This window comes from Macaca mulatta, chromosome 10, assembly GCF_049350105.2.
Source record: "Macaca mulatta isolate MMU2019108-1 chromosome 10, T2T-MMU8v2.0, whole genome shotgun sequence".
Classification (NCBI taxonomy): Eukaryota; Metazoa; Chordata; class Mammalia; order Primates; family Cercopithecidae; genus Macaca; species Macaca mulatta.
Window position 1 is genome coordinate 87,750,849 of NC_133415.1, and position 15,089 is coordinate 87,765,937.

At 47.7% G+C, this 15,089-nt stretch overlaps 1 protein-coding gene across 2 annotated transcripts in view; it reads left to right on the forward strand.

Annotated features, from left to right (window-relative positions):
- Positions 1 to 14: 14 nt before the first annotated feature.
- Positions 15 to 15,089, forward strand: part of MYH7B (myosin heavy chain 7B) — a 46,005-nt gene continuing 30,930 nt past the window's right edge. For both annotated transcript variants that reach the window (XM_077951642.1, XM_077951643.1), the window contains exons 1-2: positions 15 to 154; positions 2,241 to 2,355. The gene's annotated coding sequence lies outside the window, so the exon portion shown is untranslated. The remainder of the gene's footprint in view (positions 155 to 2,240; positions 2,356 to 15,089) is intronic.

Consider the following 15,089-nt stretch of genomic DNA (forward strand, 5'->3'; position numbering starts at 1 on the left):
GGACAGAGACCCATATCTTTGCCGCTGAGTCGCGGCTAGGAAGGGGCAGTCGTTGAGAGGGCGGCCTTGGCGTTAGGAGTGTGTCGGCTGCACCCTGGCGGACGGACCTTGGGAAGGAGGGGAGGGGACCGTCGGGGTCGGCGGGGAGCTACGGGTATGCATAGCTCTTAGAGCGTCAGAGCTGGCGACGTCCAGTGGAAGATGGGGAAACTAATGCTCAGAGCGGGACACTCACTACCTCAGGGGCACACAGTTGATAAGGGTGGGGTGGTCGTGGTAATGGAGGCCCCAGGGAGGGTCAGGGGCCCGTAGTACGTCAGGGGCTGAACCTGTATTAGAACCCAGGCTTGTTTCCCAGCGCAGCCGGGTCCTAGAAAAATCCCCCTGATTTTATCTATTTATTTTGTTAACCTGGAATAGCAGCAGGGAAAGCATTAGAGGCAAAAGGAAAGGATTTTCATTTTTCCAGGAATGCTGAAGTTAGGACTGTTTGAGGGGAACCCTGTGTTTGTCAGACTCTCCAGTACCGTTTACATCAGGATCTGGGGCAGCTTTTAAAAATATGCAGATTCATGACTGCTACCCCCACCTCACTGCTTGGCAGCCCACAGGTGCCTTCCCTGTTTCTTCCTTCTGGGTTGTGATAGGCTTGTCTGCAGTCCGAAGCACCTGATAAGAATTTTAGTTAAATGGAATGTATCAGCCCAGCTTCTAGGGAATTAACCATGAATAAGACACAGCCACTGCTTTCAATCTGATAAGGTAGGCAATAAACAGTGCTTTTCTGAAGTATTCAGGGATGGCTTTTGGGGTCTTGAAGGATGGCTAGGAAGGTGTAGGTAGTGAAGGAGGTAGGGGTAGAGGTGAGAGGCTGGGATGGGGACAGTGTTCCAAATTGCAGGAACAAAAGCAGCAAAGGCTGGCTGGGCGCAGTGGCTCAAGCCTATAATCCCAGCACTTTGAGAGGCCGAGGCAGGTGGATCACTTGAGCTCAGGAGTTGGAGACCAGGCTGGGCAACGTGGCGAAACCCCGTCTCTACTAAAAATACAAGAATTAGCCCGGTATGTTGGCCCGTGCCTGTAATTCCAGCTACTCAGGAGGCTGTGGCGTGAGAATCCTTGAGCCCCGGAGGCGGAGGCTGCCGCGGCTGAGATCGTGCCACTGCACTTCTATCTGGGTGACAGAGTAAGACCCTGTCCTAAAAAAAAAAAAAAGCAGCGAAGGCATATAATTCTGAGGGTTGTTCGGCTCGTTTTACAGACACGGAGGAGTTTGGTGTGGATAATGAGGAAGGGCCTAAGGGTTCCAACAGGACTTTAGGCGCTTAGGCTTGGCGAGGTAGCCTCAGATGCCAGTTCCACTGAGCAACAGGAGCTAAGGGCTTTAAGCAGGGGAAAGACATGGTTAGTTTTGTGTGTTAGGCACTGGTTACAGCGTGACAAATGGTTTGGAAGTGGGGAGATGGGCTAGAGAAAGAGCAGAGAGAGTTAAGATGTGAGATAATGAGGCCGTAGCCAGTGCAGCAGCTGTGGAGATGCAGTGAAGAGAACAGATCAAAGAAATTTAGGAGTGAGAACTCCTGGTGATGGTAAATCAGTGGCCCAACCCAGGGACCAAGATCTTTTCGACTCTTTTTTTTTTTTTTTTTTGAGATGGAGTTTTCGTTCTTGTTGCCCAGGCTGGAGTACAATCGTGCAATCTCAGCTCACTGCAACCTCCACTTCCCAGGTTCAAGCCAATTCTCCTGCCTCAGCCTCCCAAGTAGCTGGGATTACAGGCGCCCACCACCACACCTGGCTATTTTTTGTATTTTTAGTAGAGACGGTTTCACCATGTTGGCCAGGCTGGTCTCGAACACCTGAGCTCAGGTGATCCACCGACCTCAGCTCCCAAAGTGCTGGGATTGCAGGCGTTAACGACTGTGCCCGGCCCCTTTTGACTCTTTAAATAAAGCATGTACATTATCTGACTACAGGACGGGCTGAGTCCTCCAGTCTCCCGTGTGTGGTCGCAGGATGGGGGGAGATGGTGGTAGATAGGTGTCTGGTTATTACCAGAACAATGTTTCCTGATGTCCTTTCCTTGTTGGCTTTTGTACCTGAGGGGATAAGCAGCTATTAATTAGAATAGGCCCCAGGTGGCAGGAAGAGGTTACTGGGTCAACCAGGAACAAAAGAAGCTATTTCTAGTGCAACATGAAATTGAAAATAAAAAGCATGACCCGGGGTTCTCTGTGCAGGTTCCCCTCTTCCAAGATGGGTGCCAAATGACGAGTATCAGGTGTCTATGGCAAGATTTGGGGAGGATCCCAGACCTTAACAGCCCTTTGGTTGAATCCTCTCACAATGTGGCAGGTAAGATGTCTTTATTCGCATTTTGTAGATGTGGCATCTGAGCCTCAGAAGTTACGTGACTTGTTCAAGGTGACCCAGTTCGTGGTAGGACTGGGAGTGAAGGACTCTTGACTAAGAATCTTTCCAGGGAGCGTTTGCCCTTTCTGCACCCTCTGCCTGGGTGCTCTCCTCCAAAATCCTGGCATGACTGGCTCCTTTGGTCATTCAAATATTTCATCCCTGGAGGCTGCCCCACCCTATAAGTCTGTATCACGTTATCCTTTGTCTTTTCTTTTATCTTCCTAGAGGGAGTCTCACTCTGTTGCCCAGGCTGGAATGCAGTGGCGCAATCTCAGCTTACTGCAACCTCCCGGGTTCAAACGATTCTCCTGCCTCAGCCTCCTGAGTAGCTGGGATTACAGGCATGTGCTACCACGCCCAGCTAATTTTTGTATTTTTAGTAGAGACAGGGTTTCACCATGTTGATCAGGCTGGTCTCGAACTCCTGACCTTGTGATCTGCCTGCCTCTGCCTCTCAAACTGGGATTACAGGCGTGAGCCACTGCACTTGGCCTTGTATTTTCTTCATAGCAGTTACTCATATCTGAAATTGTTGCTTTTGTCTGCTGTTTCCCTCTGCTAGAATGTGAGCCCCATGAAAATAGGGGCCATGTCTGTCTTGTTCACCACTTTACCCCCAGGACCTATACTAATTAGTGCCTGCCACATGGCAGATGCTCAATAATATTTGCTAACCAATGGAAATAGGTTGGGGAGAGAGAAAGAGAAGGAAACCATTTAATGAAAGCTGAGGATGTTTCAAGTACTTCTCACAAATTGCCTCATTTGATCCCTTCACAGCCTTTCAGGGTAGAAATCATATCTCCATTGGGTGAATAAGAAACCGTGCTAAGCCAGGTCAAGTCCATGGTTGGTCACTTTTGAGGCTATAGACTCGTCTGAGATCTATTAGGCATAAAATTTTGCATCAACTACGTGGAGGAATTCACAGACTTTCTCAGGCTCACTTGGGGATCTCAGATCAAGAAACCTAGGATTGGGGAACTTGCCCAGGGGTCTTTTTGGCCCCAGGCCTTTCCTGGATCCTCACTCTCTGGCAAGGATGGAATCCATGTAGTAGACTATAGGGAACCTGATGAAGATTCCGAAGCAGAGGGAGATGATTTGCACTGAGTCTCTGGTGTCTCAAACCTGAGTTTGAATCCTGACTGTGGAGAAGTCATCTCACCTCTCCAAATCCCACTTTCCTCATTTTATTTTTTTCTTTCTTGTTCTTTTTTTTTTCTCTTTTTCTTTTTTTGAGATGGGGTCTCTCTCTCTCTCTCTCTCTCTCTCTCTCTCTCTCTCTCTCTCTGTCTCTGTCTCTGTCTCTGTCTCTGTCTCTCTCACCCAGACTGGAGTGCAATGGCGCGATCTTGGCTCACTGGAACCTCTGCTTCCCGGGTTCAAGCAATTCTCCTGCCTCAGCCTCCCGAGTAGCTGGGATTACAGGCACACGCCACCACACCCAGCTAATTTTTTTTATTTTTAGTAGAGACAGGGTTTCACCTTGCTGTCCAGGCTGGTCTCGAACTCCTGACCTCGTGATCTGCCTGCCTCGGCCTCCCAGAGTGCTGGGATTACAGGCGTGAGCCACCACCTCTGGCTTTCCTCACTTTCAAAGTGAAATCTGTTTTTTTCCTAACAATAACTACCCTTTGTTGAGCTGGTCGCTAAGTGCCAGGTACTTGGCTGATGACTTTACAGTGCTTATCTCACTTTCCCTTACCTCCCTATGACATCAGTATCTTTATAGCCTCCATTTTACAGCTGGGGAAAGGAAGGCTTGAAGAGGTATCCTGACTTACCAGAGATCACAGCAGTACTGTCAGCCGTGGTGTTCCCACACATGTACCTTGGGACATGCCATGGGCTCAGACTTCCCAACGCTAACTGTTGAATCCATTGCATCCTCTGTTCTTGGGGTTTGTGGGAACATTTGAGTTTGAATTAGGTGAAGAAAAGTATGCAGGGATGTACTTCACTGTGAATGGAGGCCAATCCCTTAACTTTGTGTCTTGCCTTTTTCCCTGCGAGGGCCTCTCTCCAAGTCTGGACTGTGCCTTTTGATTGGAACATCTCTGTCAGCCCCAGGGTCTGCATCACACGTGGTCTGCGTCTGTGCACATGGCTGCTGTCTCTTTTTAGCAGTGACATCACCCTGCCTGGTACTGTTGTTTATGAGGCCGTCTCCCCACCTGGCTGGGGGCCACTGCTTTGGCCATTCAGAGTGGAATTCCTTTGTCTTCCAGCCTCTAGCACAGGCCTGGGCCAGCATTGCTGCTCAGGAAATGCCTGTGGAATCAAAGTGGGGACTGTCCCAGGTGTTGAGGATTTACTGTGTGCTAGGCCTGTCCCTGACACTTTATATGTGTTATCTCATTTACACCCCCACAGTCATCCTGGGAGGGAGAAGTTACCCTATTTTACTGAGAAGAAACAGACTGATTGAAGTTGGGCTTTGCCTTAGGCCCACTTGTGATGATTGATGGCACCAGGGCCAACTCTAGGGTCAGTGCCCTGGTCGTGTTTGAGGTGTGTGGGCTGAAAAAGGGGAGACACACTTCAAGGCCCCTGGGATCCTCAGAAACCTTCTACTAACAGGTTCCTAGTTTGGCTCTGATTTCATCCGTGAGGACACAGAAGCCTAGAAAGGGGAGATAACTTACTTATAGACCCTCTTCTCCACTTGCTATGTACTTATGTATCCACTTAATTTTGGCAGGATGGGTCTGTTTTGATTCACCATTGCACCACTCATGTAACCCAGTACCTGATCCAGGTTGACGCCCAGTAAATACTTTCACATTTTATTTATTATGAAAACACTGAGAAATGTATAAAAATTAATAGAACAAATACCTGTGTACCTACCATCCAGCTTGCAAAATGAAACACTGCTAATGTAGATAAAGACCTTTTTGTTTCCCTCTATGACTGACCCCCAAACCAAGAAATAAAGACTCTCCTGATTTGGTGTTTATTATTCCTATGCAATGTTTATTGAGATATCATTCAGGCACCATAAAATTCCCCCTTTAAAGTGTACAATTCAGTGGTTCTTGGTATATTTACAAGATTGTACAACCATTACCACTGTCTGATTCCAGAATATTTTCATCACTGCAGAAAGAAACCTCATTCCTATTAGTAGTTACTCCTCAATTCTCCTCCTCACCAGCCCCTGGAAACCAGTAATTTACTTTCTTTCTCTATGTATTTGCCTATTCTGGACATTTCATGTAAATGGAATCCTACAATCCGTGGCCTTTTGTGACTAGCGTCTTTCACTTAGCATGATGTTTGCAAAGTTCACCCATGTTGTAGCGTGGATCAGAATTTTATTCCTTCACATGGCTGAATAGTCTTCCATTGTACAGATACACCACACTCTGTTCCTCCACTCATCAGTTGATAGGCATTTGGGTTGTTTCCACTTTATTATTTCTTAAGAATAATGTTGCTATAGCCAGGAGTGGTGGCTCATACCTGTAATCCCAACACTTTGTGAGGTTGAGGTAGGAGGATCACTTGAGCTGAGGAATTCAAGGCCAGCCTGGGCAACATAGGGCTCTCTACAAAAAAAATTTAAAAATCAGTCGGGCGTGGTGGCATGTGCCTGTCGTCCCAGCTGCTAGGGAGCCTGAAGTGGGAGGATCACTTGAGCCCAGTAGGTCAAGGCTGCAGGGACCTATGGTTGTGCCACTGCACTCCAGCCTGGGTGACAGAGTGAGACCCTGTCTCAAAAATAATTATAACTATGCTGCTATGAACAGCCATGTACAGGTTTTTGTGTGAATGGTTTCTGTTCTTGTGGGTAGATACCTGGGAGTGGAATTGCCGGATCATACAGTAAGTATATGTTTAACTTTTTGAGGAACTGCTGTTTTCCAAAGTGGCAGCAATTGTATGACAGTTCCAATTTTTACATCCTCACCAATACAGTCAGTCTTCTGTGTCTGTGGGGAATTGGTTCCAGGACCTCCCATGGATACCAACATCCAAGGATACTTAAGTCCCTTATATAAAATGATATAGTGTCTCATATATGCTTAAGTCTCTTATATAAAATGGTGTAGTGTTTCATATAAACTATGTGCATCCTCTCGTATACTCTTTAATTTTGTTTTATTTTATATTTAAATTTATTTTTATTTGTTTATTTTGAGACAAGGTCTCACTCTGTCAGGCTGGAGTGCCATGGTGCGATCATAGCTCACTGCAGCCTGGAACTCCTGGGTTCAAGGGATCCTCCTGTCTCAGCTTCGCAAGTAGCTGAGACGACAAGCGAAAGCCACCACACTGTCCTTTCCATGTACTTTAAGTCATCTCGGCTGGGTGCAATGGCTCACACCTGTCATCCCAGAACCTCAGGAGGCCGAGGCTGGTAGATCACCTGAGGTCGGGAGTTTGAGACCAGCCTGGCAAACATGGCGAAAACGTGCCTGTAGTCCCAGCTATTCAGGGAGGCTGAGGCGGAGAATCGCTTGAACCCCAGAGGCAGAGGTTACAGTGAGCTGAGATCGCGCCACTGCACTCCAGCCTGGATAACAGAGCGAGACTCCGTCTCAAAAAAAAAAAAGTCATCTCTATGCTACTGGCAATAACTCATACAATGTAAATGCTATATAAATTGTTATACTATGTTGTTTAGGGAATAATGACAAAGAAAAAATCTGTACGTGTTCAGTACAGATGAAACATTTTTTTCAAATATTTTCAAGTTGCAGTTGGTTGAATCCACAGATGTGGAACCCATGGATATGTAGGTCCCACTGTACTTGTCTGATTATGGCCATCCTAGTTGGTCATTGTGGTTTTGATTTGCATTTTCCTAATGACTAATAATGCTGCATATCTTTTCATGTGCTTATTGGCAGTTTGTATATCTTCTGTGGAGAAGAGTCTATTTAAATGTTTTGCTTATTTGTAAGTTATTTGTCTTTTTGTTGTTGGGTTGTAGGAATTCTTTATATATTCAGGATAGTAGACCCTTCCTTATTTGTGATTTGCCAGTAAGTTGTCCCATTTTGTGGATGGTCTTTTCTGTTTTTCGATAGTATCTTTTGAAGCACATTTTAAAATTTTGACGAAGTCCAATTTATTTTTTTTCTTTGCTTGTGCTTTGAGTGTCATATCTACGAAACCATTGCCTAATTCGAAGGTCACGAAGATTTACACTTATTTTTTCTAAGAGTTTTATGTTTTGGCTCTTACATTTAAGTCTTTGATTCATTTTGAGTTAATTTTTATATAGGATGTGAGGTAGGTCTTATGTATTTTTATCCTTTTATTAGGTGTATTTCTGAACAATATATGACAGTTTTTCATGGTATTTGCACTTTTAAGTGGTAAATTGTTTGATTCTTGTGCAGCCTGCTTTTCTCTTTCAGTGTTATGTCAGGAGAGTTATCCATGTTTTAAGGGTAACTAGTTCATTCATTTTCACTGCTCTATAGGTTTCATTGCATAAAAATACCACATTTTGTTTGTTTATTCTCCTGTGAATCGTCACTTGGGTTCTCTAGTATTCTATTACTATACATGCTAAAAAGACTAATAGATGCCTCCTATGCAGTGTGTTGAAGGTCGTGAGCATATTCAGACTTACGAGGTAATACAAAGTTTCTCTCCCAAATGGTTTTGCAAATGTGCAGTCCTGCTAGCAATGTATTAGAATTGCCCTCATTCTGCATCCTCACCGAGGCAGAATTGTCAAGGTTTCTAGCTTTTGTCAGTCTAGTGATTGTGAAACAGTGTCTCATTGTGATTTTCCAGATTAATAGCAAGATTTGTTTTTCAGTGTTTACATGGTTGGATGGATGAATGCATGGAAGCAGATGGGGTACAGCTCTTTGGGGAGGCAATAACCCTTTATTCTGCCTGTGGTTGGAGGATGGCAGGGCTCTGGGCCTAGACTGTGTGGCTCTCTGTAGGGACACCGTGGAGCTAGAGAATGTTGGGGCAGGCTGACAACTCTAGATGAGGGAGAGGACGGTTGTCACCTTGAAACTAGTGATGGGAGCCTCTCTCTCCCCAGGGAGAGGCTATCATCCTGCCCTTCCATCTCCTTGAATTTTCTAAGAAGGGAGGGAGTGGAGAGAGAGTGAAGCCAAAAGAGAATTCCTAGGACTGGGCACAGTGGCTCATGCCTGTAATCCCAGTACTTTGGGAGGCCAAGACAGGAGGATCACTTGAGACCAGGAGATAGAGACCAGCCTGGGCAACACAGTGAGCTCCCACCTCTACAAAAAAATTTTGTAAAATTAAAAAACAAGGGAATTGCCTAAGGATGAGAAGTCACAGGGGCCCAAGTGACCCTTGGAATGACCCTTTTTCTGGGACTTTTTCATGATCTCTATATTGGTGTGACATGAATTTTCCTTGTTTAATCTACTGAGTTTGGAGATGATCTTAATGATAATAAGAAAATGAATAGTAATGATTATATGTCGAACTCTTATGTGCCAGGCACTTATGCCTTTTCTTTTTAAAAATAGATATTATCTCATTCAATTTCTTATGGGACAAGTACTAATAGTGTTCCCATTTTATTTTATTTTTAAAATAGGGATGGGTCTCACTGTGTTGTCTCGGCTAGTCTCATACTGCTGGCCTCAAGTGACCCTCCTGCCTTGGCCTCCCAAAGTACTGGGATTACAGGCATGAGCCACCACGCCTGGCTTATTCCTGTTTTATAGATGAGGAATCAGAAGATCAAAGAGACAGAGCAACTGAGGGTTTGCACATAGGCAGTTGGACTCCAGAACTCTTAGGCATCGTGCCGTATGGTTAACCTGGCTCAGCTGAATCCAGGAGAGCAAAGAAAAGAGAGGCTTGCCCAGGCTTGGGTGGGAAACAGGAGTCAGAATATTCACTGGGCCTGGCATGCGTGCGCAGCAGGGAGCAGAGCGAGAGGCCACTGGGAAAGATGGTTCTCAAAAGCAGAAGCCTCACCCCAGGGAACATGGCCCATCAGCAAGCACATGGGTGCCTCTTCTGGGCATGCTGGCTGCTGGGGACCCAGAAAGGCGTCTGCCTGCTCCTGGGTCTCAAGAAAGACCTGTCTTGTGGGGTAGACAGATGATAATAAGCAGACTTAGCCATAAGTGTAATACATTCAGAAATGGAGACATGTGATACAGAGGGTGAAGAGAGAACCTTTATAGAAAGGACCTAGTTTAGCTAATGTAGTCAAAGGAAGCCCCTTTGAGGAGGTGAAATTTGAGTGGAGACTCGAGAAGAAGGAAGCAGCCACGCCCCAGTCTGGGGAAAGAGTAAGTGGCAGATGCAGAGTCCCTGAGACAGGAGCTGGTTTAGTTCTAAGCTCTCAGAAGGCCACTGTATCTGAAGTGGTATGAGTGAGAGGGTGGGGCTGCTGTAGATGGGGCTGGTCAGTTGGCAGGGCCAGGTCAGGCTGGGTCTCCAGGCCAGGGTCAACATATAGATCTATAGCCAACATGTTTAAACAAGGCCCATAAGACTGTCTTCTTGCTGTCCCTGAGAACTGGGTGTTTGCATATTTGGGAGGGACTGAATCCTGATGCCTAGGCTGGGAAAGAGCATGGGGAGGGTGGGGAGCTTTCTTGGCTTCTGGTCCTAGAAAGCTGGAACAAGAATTTGGAGGCTGCATCCCACTGACTCCCAGGTGGGTTGGAGGGTGGGTGGCCTCAGCCCCCAGGGCCCAGGTGATAAGGTGGCACCTCACACTGACAGCTGTCCAGATGTCCTTCCACAGGTGAACGGTCCATCAAACTGTGGTGCATCCATACATACCATGGAGTACCACTCAGCAATAAAGACACAAACATGAAATGAGCAACACCTTCGAAGAATCTCCAGGGAATTATGTGGAGTGAAAAAAGCCAATCTCAAAAGAGTACATACACTATATGATTTCATTTATGTAACATTTTGGAATGACCGTTTTAGAAACAGAGGACAGATTGGTGGTTGCTAGGGGTTAAAGATGGGAGGGAAGTTAGTGTGGTTATATAAGGGCAACAACTTTTTATTGTTAGAACTGTTCAGTATCTTGGTGGCGGTGGAAGATCCATGAATTGACACAGATGATGAAGTTGTATAGAACTTAATACATGCAGATGTGCATGCGTGCACACGCACACACACACTCACACTAGTATATGTAAAACTGGGAAAATCCGAATAAGATCGGTACATTATATCAATGTCAATACTACAGAGTTACTGTGGTATTGCTTACAATTGCATGAGCATATACAATTATCTCAATAGAAATTTTAATTAAGAAATGAAATTTGGCTAGGCATGGTGGTACATGCCTATAGTCCCAGCTACTTGGGAGGCTGAGAGAGGGAGATTGCTTGAGCCAGGAGTTCAAGGCTACAGCGAGCTATGATTATGCCACTGCACTCCAACTTGGGTAACAGTGATACCTTGTCTTTAAACATTTTTTTTTTAAAAAAAACGGGGGCCGGGCGCGGTGGCTCACACCTGTGAGCCAGTACTTTGGGAGGCCGAGGCAGGTGGATCATGAAGTCAGGAGTTCAAGATCAGCCTGGCCAACATAGTGAAACCCCGTCTCTACTAGAAACACGAAAATTAGCCGGACATGGTGGCGCGCACCTGTAGTCCCAGCTATTCTGGAGGCTGAGGCAGGAGAATCACTTGAACCCAGGAGGCAGAGGTTGTAGTGAGCCGAGATCACACCACTGCACTCCAGCCTGGGAAACAGAGTGAGACTCCATCTAAAAAAGAAGAAAAAAAAAAAAAGAAATTTAAGGCCCAAAGCATTAGATAATAGAATGATAGAGATATTTGTACTAATAAAATTTTCAGCCCATGGAAAAAAAATCAGAAGGCTCTGCTCAAGGAGGTCTCTTGTCCTTGAGTTAGCAAAGTCACAGGGAGGTAGGCAGTGTGCCCTCAGGTGTGGGAGCAAGCAGGGTCACCCTCAGGACACTCAAGATAGAGCGGTGGTACCCTCAGACCCTCTGGGTAGGTTGCCCAGCTTAGCCTTTTGGGCCTCCCTCTGCCCCTCACCCCTCAAGCTGATTGACCATGATCACAAGGGTAAGAGCAGAGCCACAGCACCCCCTGCCCTCCACCACTATTTGGTCTTTCATGGAGAACAGGCGTTCTCCTGATCCCCACTCCACCAGGTTAGACAACTATGATTAACCATCTGTGCCTGTGTGTCCCCCAGCAGCTTAAGACTCCTGAACCTTCAGAGCAAACCTGATGCCAATCCCAACTTGAAGGGCATGGGAGAGTATTTGTTTGAGGCGCTGAACTACATAGGAAACTGACCGAGGCTGGGGCAAGCCCATCCTGAGACCCCAGGCAGGGCCTCGGCTTTGGTCCAGGATTTGTGGGGTGGTTTTACCACATCCTGGGATTTCATATGTGGGTGCCACTAAGACCTCTCTTCCAGAATGTTGGCTGCCTTGGGCACTGTCTCAGATTCCATCCACAGAGTGGCAGACCCAAGGCTTCCTGCCATAGTACCCCACCATACACAGAGCCACAGCCGCATCCTCAAATTGTTGACATCTTCCCATAGGCTGAGCACTTCGTTTCATTTATTTCTCTCAACCACATTACAAGGCAGGTCTTCTTTGTGTATTTATTTTGCAGAGAAGGAACCCAGGGCTCAGAGAGGTTATGTAACTTGCCCAGGGTCACTCAGCTTGTAAATGGCAGGGCAAGGATTTCAAGAGGCAGTCCTGACATGTGCCAGGCCTGACCTAGTCCCTGCAGATGCAAAGCAGAAAGAGAAACATTGCCTGCTCTGAAGGAGCTAGTGAGAATATCACCAGACATTTCCATAGTGCGTATGATGGGGCAGGCACAGGCTAAGCTCCTTGCATGTGTTATTCCATTGAATCCATACCACAACCCAGTGGAATAAGGTTATGCCTACTTGATGATGGAAATTGAAGCTCTGTGAGGAAGAGAGACCTACTCAAGGTCATATAGCGAGCTGGAAAGTCTGACCTCCTCTTGTTAGCTTCCTCCCTCCTCCAGGCTGGCCTCCCAGGCCCCTCCCTGCTCCTGGTCTGCACACCCCTTCTCCCCTCCACTCAGCTAAGCCTTGTCCATGGCCCCTGTCCCTTTCATTTCTGTTTGGAGCCTGCGGTGGGGCCACACTATATGGACGGTGAGCCTGGGGGTGCACCTTCTACCCCAGGGTGTCCTTTAGCCCTTCCTGTCTCTTCCAGCTGTGCAGCAAGGGGAGTGTTAGAGGGGCCCACTACCCAGGCCATTACCTGCCTGCGGCGGCCTACCTGAGTGTGTGCAGCCCACACAGCATAGAGGATGGAGCCTGCAGGACACCCTTAATGCCCTTACCTGGCAGGGAGGCCAGCACACAAGGGGCTGGGGGCGGGACTGGGCTTCTCCGGGTTGAGTGGTTCTGGAAGCCGATATGAGCAGCAGCAACTGCTGGCATTATCTAGGCTCTAAGAATAGCTTGGGATGAAGAGTCAGAGGTTGAGGCCAGGGAAGAGGACAGGAGCCTGTTCCTACCGCCCCCTCCTGCTGCTTGGCCTAGAAGCTGGGAAGCCTGCCTCCTGGCTCACCATTTGCTCTGGGATGGTTTTGCATGGACACATCTTGTCCACCATTGGGCTGGAGGAAAGAGGGTACCCCTGGGACTCAGACTTAGGCTGCTTGACCTCAGGCTGAAGGCAGTGGGCCCACTCTCTGAGGACCAGCCCTCACCCAGGCCCCTCCCAACTGGCACAGAGTAGGGGTTTGTTTTTTTCAAGGATCATGTTGGAAGTGACCCTCATTCATTTAGCAAACACTTTAAAAATAGGTTATACATACACAATTTAAAGTTCAAAGGGTATATAAGGGAAAAAAAATCACTGTCCCTCCCTTCCCTGGCCCCCAGCTACCAAACACTGTTACCAGCTTTCTTGGGTGACTTCCAAAGGCAGTCCATCCATACATAAGCATACAGATGCACAAATGTCTCTCTCCCCCAATTTTTACGCAGGAGATGGCATTGCCCATACATCCTTCTGCTCTTTTTTTTTTTTTTTTTTTTGTGAGACGGAGTCTAGCTCTGTCACCTAGGCTGGAATGCAGTGGCTCTATCCCGGCTCACTGCAACCTCCGCCTTCTGGGCTCAAGCGATCCTCCTGCCTCAGCCTCCTGAGTAGCTAGATTACAGGCATCTGCCACCACACCCAGCTAGTTTTTTGTATTTTTAGTAGAGACAGGGTTTCATCACGTTGGCCAGGCTGGTCTTGAACTCCTGACCCCAGGGGTTCCGCCCGCCTCGGCCTCCCAAAGTGCTGGGATTACAGGTGTGAGCCACCGTACCCAGCCACAACTGTTTTTTTTTTTAACCTAATGATCTATCTTGGAAATAACAGCAATAATGTATTGAGTCTCCTCTAGTGTCAGGTACTATTCTAAGCACTTTAGATGTTTGAACTCATATAATGCTCATCACAGCACTAGGAGGTAGGTCCTGTTTGTGAATCTCCACCGTTAAGAGGTGAGGTCATTCTCCAAGACTTTGTGCCTGGTAACTGGCAGAGCCAGGACTAAAACCCAGGCAGCCTCACTTTAGATAAGGTGCTCCTTCCTCAATGCTCTGTGCTGCCTCCCAAGTGTGAGACATGTTGAGACTCACAGCGTGCCCTTCCTCTTCCTAAGGGCCAAGGTAAGCCACGTACAGTGAACACTTACCATGTACCAGGCTGAGGCTGGGCTCCTGCAGTGTGAGGAAGACCAGGCCTCTGTCCTCATGGAACTGGCATCTCAGTGCCCATGAGTGTCTGCCAGCCAAGGCAGGAGGAGGGAAACCCACTTGTCTCATACCCACGTGCCCTTGTATAGGTCTACCGTTCAGACACACCCTGGTCCCATGTCCACTAGTCCTGTAGTCACACCACCTCTGAGCTGGAAGGCCTTAGAGCCCAGAGTTACAGATGGGAACATGGGGGCCCAAACAGAGGTGGACACGAGAGCACCAGGTGGCCCTTGCGAGACTCATCCCCTGCCTCCCAGGATCCATTTCAGCAGGGTGAGTTGGGGGTGACTTTAATCCAGGGCCCAACCATTGTTTGAAGTTGGGAACAATTGAAGGACAAGGGAGCTATAGATAGATCCACAGCTGCTGTTACTTGTCCCAGCCTGGGCACTGGGCCTGAGCATTGTCTACAGAGGGGCACTCTAAGCAGTGAGGCCCACTCCTGGGGGTGGGAGGTTGGCCCAGAACAGCTCAGCTCAGCTCTGGAGATACAGAGTCAGAGGCCAAGACAGAAATACAGAGTCTTGTAGGGCAGAGAGCGGGACAGGGCAACACCAAAAGAACAAGACCCTTGAGAGATACAATGAACTCTCATCAAATATCGACAATACCAGACGGGCTGGGGGTGGGAGGGCAGAGACAGAGCCTGCCACAGGTTGAACTCGAGGACGCGGCACGTCAGAGACCTGGACCAGAGCAGGTACTGGGGTCTGGAGCACCTTGGGCCAGCTCAGGTCTTTCTGTTCATCCCTCCAGAACAGCTGTGCATGTTAATCACTCTCGGGGGCAGCCAGTCTGAGGTACCCTTGTGTGTGCTAGGGGAGGCCTCTAGGTCTTCCTGGTCATGGCTTGAATTCACTGTATGACATCAAGCAAAGATCTCCCTTTGTGCCTTAGTTTCCCCCACTGTCCAATGAGAGCTGGTTGGCGTGATGGCCGAAGGGCC